At 44.4% G+C, this 11,686-nt stretch overlaps 1 pseudogene; it reads left to right on the top strand.

Moving 5' to 3' along the window:
* The first annotated feature begins 5,879 nt into the window (after window positions 1-5,879).
* LOC137636253 (uncharacterized) lies at window positions 5,880-7,677 on the top strand (annotated as a pseudogene).
* Window positions 7,678-11,686: the final 4,009 nt, after the last annotated feature.

Here is an 11,686-nt window from a genome sequence, read left to right as displayed (position 1 = left end):
AGATAGCTTGACTATCCCAATAGATAGGTATTGTCTTACTGTTCTATTAATGGTCATGCTGTCTTCTTGCATACCACAAATTTCCAGCATGTTGTGTGTATCTTAGCCCGGCTGGTTGCCGGAAACCGTTGCCCTATGGGGTCTTCTACAACCCCCCATACTAATGGCCTGAGTGGTCTCAGTCCTTGATTTACATCTTAGGCAATTCCTGCTAGAATTACCTTCTGCCTTCCTTGGCGATCTATGAAGAATTCTGCTTTGTGTCCTCGGTCACAAACAAATTGCCTACTGATAAGGTTACGGTAACCAGCTGGGCGGGATACACAGAGTATGTATCTGTCTACTTCATTTCCCGCTCCACTCTCTAACATTACAATGTTATTAATTACTTAATGTTAAGTAAAGTTAATTACTTAATATTTAACTTTAGAGTAATATAAGCCAGTTGTATGACTTCCGTATACTCATGTTTTCTTTCTCTTACAGGAGGAGTACGTGAAATATGACCACAACTTCTGTGGAGTGAAGCGCCCGCACTTCTACGGGCACACGGCGTGTAGGACCCACGCCCCCTGCGCCAACAAGAAAGGCGATCTGAAGTTTTGGGACCCGCAGCACTGTACAGTCTGCAAGGACCGCCTGGTCGAAGCGTTCGACAATCCTCCTTCAGCGGAGATTAGGGACTCTTCTCGAGAGAAGCTATGCAAGTGGGTTCGTGGCTTCCAGAAGAACGCCACCGGACCATATCTCGCCACCAAAGATTTGAGGGCCTTGCTTTTCCCGATGGCATCCCCAGACTCAGTAGTCCCCAAATATCAGATTCCCACCGTCCAGATAACGATGGAACCAGATGTAGTCATGGCTCAGTCCATGCACGAGTGCCGTTTGGATGCCGACAACGCGGAACGTATGTCGGAAGTGTCGGAGAACACGGAGAGGAACCTCATGGGCGACGAATTGGACTATGAGGAAGACCAGGTGGAATACCCTGAGTCGGAGCAGGATGTCGCTCCAACATCCACCCCCACACCGACTCCTACACTGGCGGATGTATCACTCCCGTCTACATCTGCAACCCCGGATCCTACCCCATCCAACACCCAGGAGATCTTCAAAATGCTTGAGGCTCTCATGGATAAGAAACTCCGCGAGACGCATGAGTTCTTCAAGTCCAACATGGGAAGTTCGAAGCAGCCGAAAAGGATTTCGGTTAAGGACCTCCCTGCATGCTCGGATACTAACCCTTGGAGGTATGCCGAGCACATGCCGATCACTACGGGCAAGATCTTCGTAAGCGAAAAGGTCGGCTCGATCGCGCTGGAAGAAGTGGAATTCTTCCCTAACTTTGAGGCTTACCCGGACTGTTACGTCCGACTTAGATCTGAACCTGCCTCTAAAGAAGAGACCGAACCGAAGGAGGTTATAGTGTTCGATCTCCCGAAGGCCCAGGCTATGCTGGCCAATGCAGTGAAAAGCAGGGGCTTTACCTGCTCAAACTACCGGCGCTTAGCAAGAAGCACCCGACCTACGTCGCACCAGACGATGCGACCCTCCCCTTCTTGAAAAAGACTTCACTGCTGTGCATAAGGCAGTGGAAGAAGGAAAACCTTGCCCTGCACTGGAAGAGTGCAGACCCTTCTCCCTAACTACTCCCCTGATGTTAGACACTGGAAAGATGTGCAGTCAACATTCTTAGTGGGAAAACTAGAACCTGACGTCGCTGGTCGTCAGTTTAATGAGGACCTCCCAAAACTTAATGACCATCTCCTTCGTCGCGAACATGATACGAAGGAAAGGCTTGCCGCATCTATGTCCCTCCAAGTACAGCTCAAAGTCATGGCCGGTGACACTAGGGTCCCTGACGACTACATGGTTCTCGCCAAAACACATTTGGCGACCGTAGTAAAGGATCTGTACAACTTCACAAAGGCTCGTAGAGCCTGTCGTGAATTCGTGTTCTCAGGTGATACAGTGAGACACGAACCCTGGAGGCTGATTTCCTCCAACATCTGGGGTAAGCACCTCTTTCCCTCCTCCCTAGTGAAAGAGATCACTGACAAGGCTGCCACGGAGAACAGGAACCTTCTCCACAAATGGGGCATGTCGAAGAAAAGGAAATCCTCTCAGGACGACGGCCCTCAACCTAAGAGGAAACCCACAAAACCAAAACCCCAGCAACGTCAACAGAGACGGCAGTTTCCGGGATCCACTACTCCCCAAGTGGCAGCTCAGCCACAGCAGACCTTTCAACTGGTCACCCAACCGGTCTTGTCACAGTCGCCGGTCTTCACCCCTGCTTTTGAGCAACAGTCAACTACCTTTCGTCCCAAAGGTAGAGGCTCAAACAGAGGTGCAGGCAGAGATGCATCTCGCCGTCCCTCCAGAGGCAGGGGAGGAAAGGGAGCTAGCGGCCGAGGTAGTAAGCCCTCGGGAAACCAGAAGCAATGAAGTGCTTCCGGTGGGATGAAGACTCCGCCAATTCCAGGATCGTTGGACCTTCGATCCCTGGGCACACAGCATCGTCAAGAAGGGTCTAGGCTGGAGCTGGACTCAACCACCCCCAACCTTCCAGCAATTCTTCCAACAGTCAACCCCCCTTCTGGAAGAATATGTCCTAGAACTCTTGAACAAGAAGGTGATAAGGAGGGTAAAGTCAACCAGGTTCCAAGGGAGACTGTTTTGCGTCCCCAAGAAGGACTCCGACAAACTCAGAGTCATTCTAGACTTATCCCCCCTCAACAAGTTCATAGCGAACAACAAGTTCAAGATGCTAACTCTTCAACAGATAAGGACCCTTCTGCCTCAAGGTTCCTACACGGTCTCCATAGACCTAGCGGAAGCCTACTGGCCCGTTCCAATGAACCACCACGCTTCCTCCTACCTAGGATTTCGACTCCAAAGGAAAAGCTACACTTTCAGGGCCATGCCCTTCAGCCTCAATGTGGCCCGACGGATCTTCACAAAGCTGGCAGAAGCCATCGTTCAACAGCTCCGCCTCCGCGGCGTCCAGGTGATGGACTACCTCGACGACTGGCTGGTCTGGGCTCCATCGCCCGAAGATTGTTAAGATCCTGCAACAAAGTCACCCAGTTTCTGGAACACCCGGGATTCAAGATAAACAGAAAGAAATCTCGCCTTTCTCCAGCTCAGAAGTTCCAATGGCTAGGAATCCAGTGGAATCTTCAGTCACACCGCCTTTCCATCCCCCAGAAGAAAAGGAAGGAAATAGCAGGGTCTGTCAAAAAACTGCTGAAATCCAAACGGATCTCGAGACGTCAGGAGGAACGAGTTCTAGGCTCTCTACAGTTCGCCTCAGTGACAAACCTAGTGCTGCGTGCACAGCTAAAGGATGCCGCGGGAGTCTGGAGACGTTCTGCATCCATCGCTCGAAAAGACCTCAAGAGACGGCTCCCAAACAGACTTCGGTTACTCCTAAAGCCGTGGTCGGAAGCAAAGGCCCTGAAAAGGTCCATCCCTCTTCAACATCCACCTCCATCACTCAACATCCACACGGACGCTTCGCTGGAGGGTTGGGGAGGTCACTCCCACCAAAAACAGGCTCAAGGAACATGGTCTCCCCTATTCAAGACGTTTCACATCAACATCTTGGAGGCCATGGCGGTCCTTCTCACTCTGAAGAAACTCTCCCCGCCTTCCTCGATCCACATTCGTCTGACCCTGGACAACTCGGTGGTAGTCCGATGTCTCAATCGTCAGGGCTCAAGATTGCCCCAGATAAATCAGGTGCTTCTCCCAATCTTCCTTCTGGCAGAGAAGAAGAAATGGCACCTGTCTGCAGTTCACCTTCAAGGATTCCGCAACGTGACGGCGGACGCTCTATCTCGGACAAGCCCGATGGAGTCGGAATGGTCACTAGACGCAAGATCCTTCTCCTTTGTCTCTCACCAAGTCCCAGAACTTCAGATTGATCTCTTCGCAACGAGCGACAACAATCAACTTCCTCGTTATGTGGCCCCGTACGAGGACCCCAAGGCAGAGGCAGTGGACGCCATGTCACTGGATTGGAACAGATGGTCCAGGATCTACCTGTTCCCTCCCACCAACCTTCTGCTGAAAGTCCTCTCCAATCTGAGAACCTTCAAAGGGACAGCGGCCCTAGTGGCCCCCAAGTGGCCCCGAAGCAATTGGTACCCCCTAGTACTGGAGCTACAGCCCACGCTGGTCCCTCTCCCGGGCCCAGTTCTCTCCCAGCAAGTACAGAAGTCGACTGTCTTCGCTTCATCATCAAAAATCAGGGACCTTCATCTCATGATTTTCTCTTCCTAGCTGCAAAGAAGAGGTTTGGGATATCGAAGAAAAGTCTCGACTTCCTCGAGGAATACAAGACCGAATCCACACGACGGCAATACGAATCATCCTGGAGAAAGTGGGTCTCATTCGTCAAGGCAAAAAATCCTACGGAAATCACCATTGATTTTTGCATGTCCTTCTTCATTCACCTTCATGGACAGGGCTTAGCAGCCAACACGATTTCTACCTGCAAATCGGCCTTGACAAGACCACTACTATACGCCTTCCAGATTGATCTGTCCAGCGACATCTTCAATAAACTGCTGAAGGCATGCGCTCGTCTACGCCCAGCACCCCCACCAAAACCTATCTCCTGGTCCCTGGACAAGGTGCTCCATTTTGCCTCCAATTTGGACAACGATTCGTGCCCTCTCAAGGATCTGACTCAAAAAGTTATATTTCTTTTTGCTCCTGCCTCAGGAGCCCGAGTCAGCGAAATAGTGGCATTATCAAGAGATGAGGGTCACATCCTGTTTACAGACTCAGGAGACCTTACCCTCTTCCCGGATCCGACGTTTCTCGCAAAAAATTAACTACCCACCAAAAGATGGGGCCCTTGGAGAATCTGCCCCCTGAAAGAAGATGCCTCTCTATGTCCGGTAGAGAGCCTCAAGGTCTATCTTCGTAGAACTTCTGACTTTGGTGGAGGCCAACTCTTCAAAGGAGAAACATCGGGTAGCGACCTGTCACTGAAACAACTAAGAGCGAAAATCACCTACTTCATTCGCAGAGCGGATCCTGACAGTACACCCGCAGGTCATGATCCAAAAAAATTCGCATCGTCTCTGAATTTTTTCCAGAGCATGGATTTTGAAAGCCTCAAGAGTTTCACAGGCTGGAAATCCTCGCGTGTTTTCTTCAAGCACTACGCGAAGCAAGTGTATGAAGTCAAACATTTCGTGGTAGCCGCAGGTAGTGTTATGAAACCTGCAATTAACTCTGCATAGAACAGTTAGTTACTTGGCACTTTAACTCTTCGGGTGCCTATGTTAACCCTCGCGTGATACGTAATGATTTCAGAGACACTTAGTGTTTTTCATAGACTGTTCTTTACATGGTGAAATGTCATAGTCGTCACATGAGTGCCGCATGTCTAGAGCATGATGTGTTTTTTCCTTATTAAAGACTGACGTTCCTATGGAACCCGTGCCTTCTAATAATTTGAAATTTTCTTTCAGATTTAAGAGCGAAGTCTTTCATTACTATGTACATTATAATTTAGGGGTGTCTACCGTTTTTGGGGACAGGGATATCTTTCTTATTACTAGCCAAATCGTATTTCATTATGGGGTTGATGTTCTTTACAATTTTCTAACATACCATAATATGATGTTAATTTATCGTTTTGACTAATAGCACAATTTACCTTTACCACGGCAATATTTTCTAAGTTCAGCATGGTCCGTACGCAAGTCACGGGTAGCTCCTGCTCAGTTTCCAACTTTCCCGATAGACAGAGCCCGTGTCATCCCAGTCTAAGAAACGTTCGGTTTTACAAATTAATACTGTCCCGTCAATCTACATATTTACCCCTTGATTAAGTATGTAGTTTTTAAGGACACGTCATGTATAGTGACATTTGATACTGCTGGGATATTTATCATGAAATGTTATGTTAGAAAAAGGCCGTTACAATGCGTCGTACGCTGAAGCCACGGCCAACTTACTCGGTCGTAAAACTTCCCGCAATCATTGTTTCCTGCCTGATTATAATAACACCCGTTTGGCGGCGCTCGATTCGCATATCAGCTGGTCGCGCAAGCATGAACAGTTTTCGATGTTCGTACGTATGTTTTCGCTAATTCCAACAATTTTCATTTTAATCTCTTGTTAAGATTGTTATTTCTTTCGAAATCGTCCCAAAATTATGCCGAATATTATTTTGTTTTATATACAAACAAAGGTTAGGTTATCCAGCATCTAGTTAAGATATTTCGTCAGATAAAGCCAGTGTCAAACAAAGCAACCGAACTAACCCTTTCGTGGGCCGCGTGATTTCAAATTTTTAATCCCCCCCCACATGACCCAAGATTGACCTACAGCCGACCCTTTCCAACTCTAACCGCCATGATGGATAGACCTGTTCCGTATAGTTTCTCTATGAGTGATATTTTCGAGTTTATCTCCCGTATTGATCAGATTGATGCAATTAAGACTCTCAGATTTATACATCTACGTGATTTCACTCGTGTTACCCCCGAATTCTTTCACTATTTATTTCGAGAAGGCCTCTTAGGGGATTTTAGAGGTACATGTAAAAAGTGTAAAACAGGTGATGTGGCCCTCATGCGTGATGGCTGCAATGTGGGCAATGAAAAATCCAATTATTTCTGGAGGTGTAGGAACCGCAAGTGTCGCCGAAAGTTCACAATGCGGCATAAATCATTCTTTGAGGGCTCACACCTCAAAGAACGTGATATCATTCTCCTCACGTGTTGTTGGGTTCTTCGTTGGCCTCAATACTGTGTTGAATTGAACGAACAGCTTGGTTCTCACACTCTCGTTGACTGGTACAACTTTTGCCGAGGAGTGTGTGAACAAGTGTTGATTTTGGACAATAAGAAAATTGGTGGACCAGGGCACATTGTGGAAGTGGACAAGAGCAAGTTCGGCAAGAGGAAGTATAACATCCGGCATGAAGTCAAAGGAACCTGGGTCTTTGGGGCATTGACCGGGAAACACGCGAGACCTTTTTCAGAGTGGTTAAGAAACGTGACGCGGAAACGTTGATCTCGGCGCTCAAAGAGCACGTTCTTCCCGGGACCACTATCATTTCCGATTGCTGGAAAGGATATGGCAAAGTCAAAGACCATGATTTTAAACATTTTACTGTAAACCACAGTGTTAACTTCGTTGATCCTAATGACCCGACCGTACATACGAACACTATAGAATCGCAATGGCGGGTTCTCAAAAGGAGCTTGCTACCAAGATTCGGTACCCAGAAATCGTTGTACGAAAGCTATTTCGCGGAGTACTGTATCAGGAAGCGATATATAGAGAAGTCCGTATGTCCGTTCAGGGCATTTTTACAGCTCATCAAGCGCGTGTACCCGCTCAAAGCCAGTCCTCTCTACTTGCCGATTCCTGAATCTCCTCCCTCTAACGCTACTAACGTTCGGCCAAGTAACGTTCATCCATCCAGCAGCCGTTCTTCAGCTAACGACGCCCGACCTTCCACTAGTCGCAAAAGTTCAAGTCCTCCTCCTAATCCTCCACCCCAGAAGAGGTTGAAGGACCAAGAACCGGAGGATTTTGGTTTTAGCGACTACGAAATTTAAGGTAAGCCTGAGTAACCTATAATATGATCATGTGGATAAGATATAATTTTGAGTGCTGCCCAAAGCTTCTTTTGTGTAGGAGAGAGACTTACGAAGGGGGTCCGGGGGCTTGCCCCCGGGTAGGGGTAGTGACATGGGAACTACTAGGATTTGGTTAGGTTTGGTTTGTGGGGTTTGTATGTTAGCAACAGTGTTTGGGGGGTCGCAGGGGGCGTCAGCCCCCCCGTTTAGTTCACGATGAAGGTAAGGACATGGCTTGTAGGTCAGGTTAGGAGGGGAATTTTGGGTTAGTTGTCCATTTTTCTCGCACATTTCCGACATCCATGACCAGAGGGTTCCTAGTATGTAGATTGTTGGGACAAGCATTTACAAAACTAGTGAATTTAATATTTCATTCCGTGATCATTCCCGCGAAAAAGAGCAGATTTTCCTACTTAGTTTCCAACTTTCCCGATAGATAGAGCCCGTGTCATCCCAGTCTAAGAAACGTTCGGTTTTACAATTTAATACTGTCCCGTCAATCTACATATTTACTCCTTCGTTAAGTTTGTAGTTTTTAAGGGCCGATTTCGGACTTTTTTTTACTCGATTTCAAGAAACATTCGGTTTTACAATTTAATACTGTCCCGTCAATCTACATTATTTAACAAATCATTCCCATAAAAAAGAGCCGATTTCGGACTTTTTTTACTCGATTTTCGGCCGGTCAAAGGGCTGTCCCCATAAACGGCAGAGGCTCCATAATTTATTGTAAATTGATTTTACATCCCTTATTGCATTCATTTTACTATATCCTGCAATTGTGAAATAAAATTTCTAATTTATTACTTGTGCGTCTCACTCCGCTCCTACTCATACTATGAAATACATGGTTGTCATAGTTTCATTATCCCCTTTCTTTTAAAATAATGAAGAATAATAGGTTCAATCCATATAATATACTCACCTATGCTGTGTAATATTCCTAACTGAATACTTACTTGCGCTATATCTTCGAGACCAGATCGTTCTCTTGCTACGAAATGCAGTGCCTAACCACCACTTTTCTGTTTTTGAGAATGTTCCTATATGAATATCAACCATTCTGTCTTGTCTCCGAGTTCTTCACGTTCTCTCTGCAAGGTGGGTAGCCCTTCGATGACCACTTTGATCTTTGTCATGGTCCGTTGGGACTTCTCTGCCAAGGGGGGCAGGAAGTTACATCCCCACGGAACCTCTATCGAGGTCACTATGCTTACCTTATTCAAAGCCCTCGGCACTTACTCTACAAGGGGAAATCTACCACGATACATTGATTCTCTGGTATTCTTCCATCAGGACGCCATGGCTTGAGCCCAAAAAACGGATTTTGAGCGAAGCGAAAAATCTATTTTTGGGTGAGATAGCCATGGCGTAATGATGGACCCTCCCTGCTACTTTCGTCAAGCCTTTCAGGCCCCACCCTGTCCTGCTGTATCATGGTGATCGGCAAGCAACTGGCATCAGGATGAGGACGGACGTGACGTCATTTTGCAATGGCGCCCGTTTGTTTACGTTTCGAGTACCAAAAGTAGCCACGGACGAGTATAGCTGTGGAACGGCTCCCCAGCTATTCTCCGCCCCTCCTTATCGAAGTGTTAACTCTATGTGGGGTGCAGATAGCTATGTGGCGCGTTAATACATGCGTCCCCTGTTGATATATGATGTCTTGAAGGGAAACCTTTAGGATACTCGCTCCAGAAGTTAGAATTCTGTGATAACCTGTGGTTAAATTATCTGGGAATATCTTAGTAGTAATATACCCAAGGAAGCTACCAATAAGGAACCTTCCATCAGGACGCCATGGCTATCTCACCCAAAAATAGATTTTTCGCTTCGCTCAAAATCTGTTTATCGGGAAAACACGAGCCTTTGTAGTTTGTTGGGAGAGGCTTGGGACCAACAGAAATTAGAGTAAGAAAGGTCAGAAATCAGCTCTTTTTCAAGGGAATGATCACAGAATGAAGAAGTAATGATTTCACTAAATTTGTAAAAGCTCGACCCAACAATCTACATACTAAGACCACTCAGCACATGAGTGACAGAAACGTGCAAAAAAAAAAAAAAAATGGACAACAACTAACTCAAACTTTCTCCCCTAACCTGACCTACATGCCGTGTCCTTACCTTCTTCATGACCTAACAGGGTGCTAACATCCCCATGCGACTCCCAAACACTGTCGCTATCATACAAATACCACAAACCAACCTAACCTAACCTACTAGTTTCCAGGTCACAACCTCTAGCCGGGGGACAGCCCCGGTCATCCTTCCTAGGTCTTTCTCCTACACAAAAAGCGATGGGTAGCACTCCAAATTATATCTTAACCACATTGTAAAATTAAAAAAGTTACTCAGGATTCTCTAATATTCGTAGTCGCTAAAGTCCCGCAATGGATAAAAAAAGATATGTACAGCTGACTCATTTTAATTCCATAAAAACTTAATGGATTCATGCTAGACGGTGCTCTCTCCCATACACATGAAAATTATCTGGAAAAGCTTTATCCCTTTGACGATAATAAGTTCAATTGCAGACTGAACAACGGCTCGTGGATACGATACGACAAGGCCGGCTTCAATGTATCATGCCCGGACGGATCCACGTCCTATTCCCAAATCTTCGTTGCAGCAGATAGTTGTATCGGGATGTCCCCGAATTACATGGTTCATGGAATCAAGACTATCAACAGAGAACGAGCCTACTTCTTGAACTTCACGTGGTCGACAACAATTCCATCTTTACCTCTCCCATACAATGCACGTATGGCTAAGCGGTTGATGAAATTGACCGGGATGGACCACCCGACACCGACTTATGAAGAACGTCGATTCTACGTGTTACTAGCATTAATTAGCGTTACGGTGATGATATTTATCGCTGTTAATATCCTTGTTTGGCGTAGGTTAAAGAGAAATAAGATTGAAATCAAACAGAACGTATTGCCATGTCCACACAAAACTCCTTATTTAATTCAACTTAAAGCCGTTCGAAACTGGCCCCTTCATTCGTTCAAAGGAGTAAAATTGTCTTGGAAAAGTGTTGTGCACGAAAAGCAGTTAGTACGCTAGTAATATGTAATTGAAGAGACTATAGAACATTTGCATTCTAAAAAATATTTTAAAAAACATTTAAAAAAAACATTTTAAAAAAATAAAAAATCATATTTTTTATATATATATATATATATATATATATATATATATATATATATATATATATATATATATATATATATATATATATATATATATATATATATATATATATATATATATATATATATATATATATATATATATATATATATATATATATATATATATATATATATATATATATATATATATATATATACGAAACCGTGGTACCTATACGTACCAGAAATTCGTGTTTGTGCACTAAAATTGTATCTTTATCAAGGTAACAAATATTTTTATTAGTTACCTTATTATAATAATCTATATTTTTGACAAAGGTAACATCTATTCTTTAACAAAGTTACCAAATCATATGTAAATCAGTATTTTTTTTTTGTTGGTACCATATAATCGTTTGCTAGCAATGTACCATATATATGATCTGTATTCATCATGTATTTTTTCTTTGTTTTAGGAATATTTGTTAAGTATGCATTATTATTTTTTTAATGTGCCTATTTGAACATTCGTCCTCATTTCCTTATGGCTAAAGTTAAAAAAAAATAATAATATATATATCCAGTCACACTCCTAGTAATTTTGACGTATTGTTAAATTTTCAAAAATTTAGGTAGCTGACCGAGCTAATGTAATATATTAGGCTAGATATTACTTGTTTAAAACACATGACCTACAGATCACTGTGGAAGTAAGAGAAATGAGAGAAATGCCATAGTCATATCCTAAGCAGGATGTGAATGCCAAACCTCAGCAATGTAACATTTTTCATGAAGAGATGGAGATGTTAATACTGTTCTTAAAGAATTTTAAAGTTAACTTACTTAGACTTTACTTGAAGATGTAACATACCAAATCTAATCTATAACACATTTAAGATGACATTTGAAGAGAACCTGAATGTGTGTTAACAACAG

This window comes from Palaemon carinicauda, unplaced genomic scaffold, assembly GCF_036898095.1.
Source record: "Palaemon carinicauda isolate YSFRI2023 unplaced genomic scaffold, ASM3689809v2 scaffold26, whole genome shotgun sequence".
Classification (NCBI taxonomy): Eukaryota; Metazoa; Arthropoda; class Malacostraca; order Decapoda; family Palaemonidae; genus Palaemon; species Palaemon carinicauda.
The sequence above is the reverse complement of the archived record's forward strand: the minus strand, read 5'-3'. Positions and strand labels throughout refer to the sequence as shown.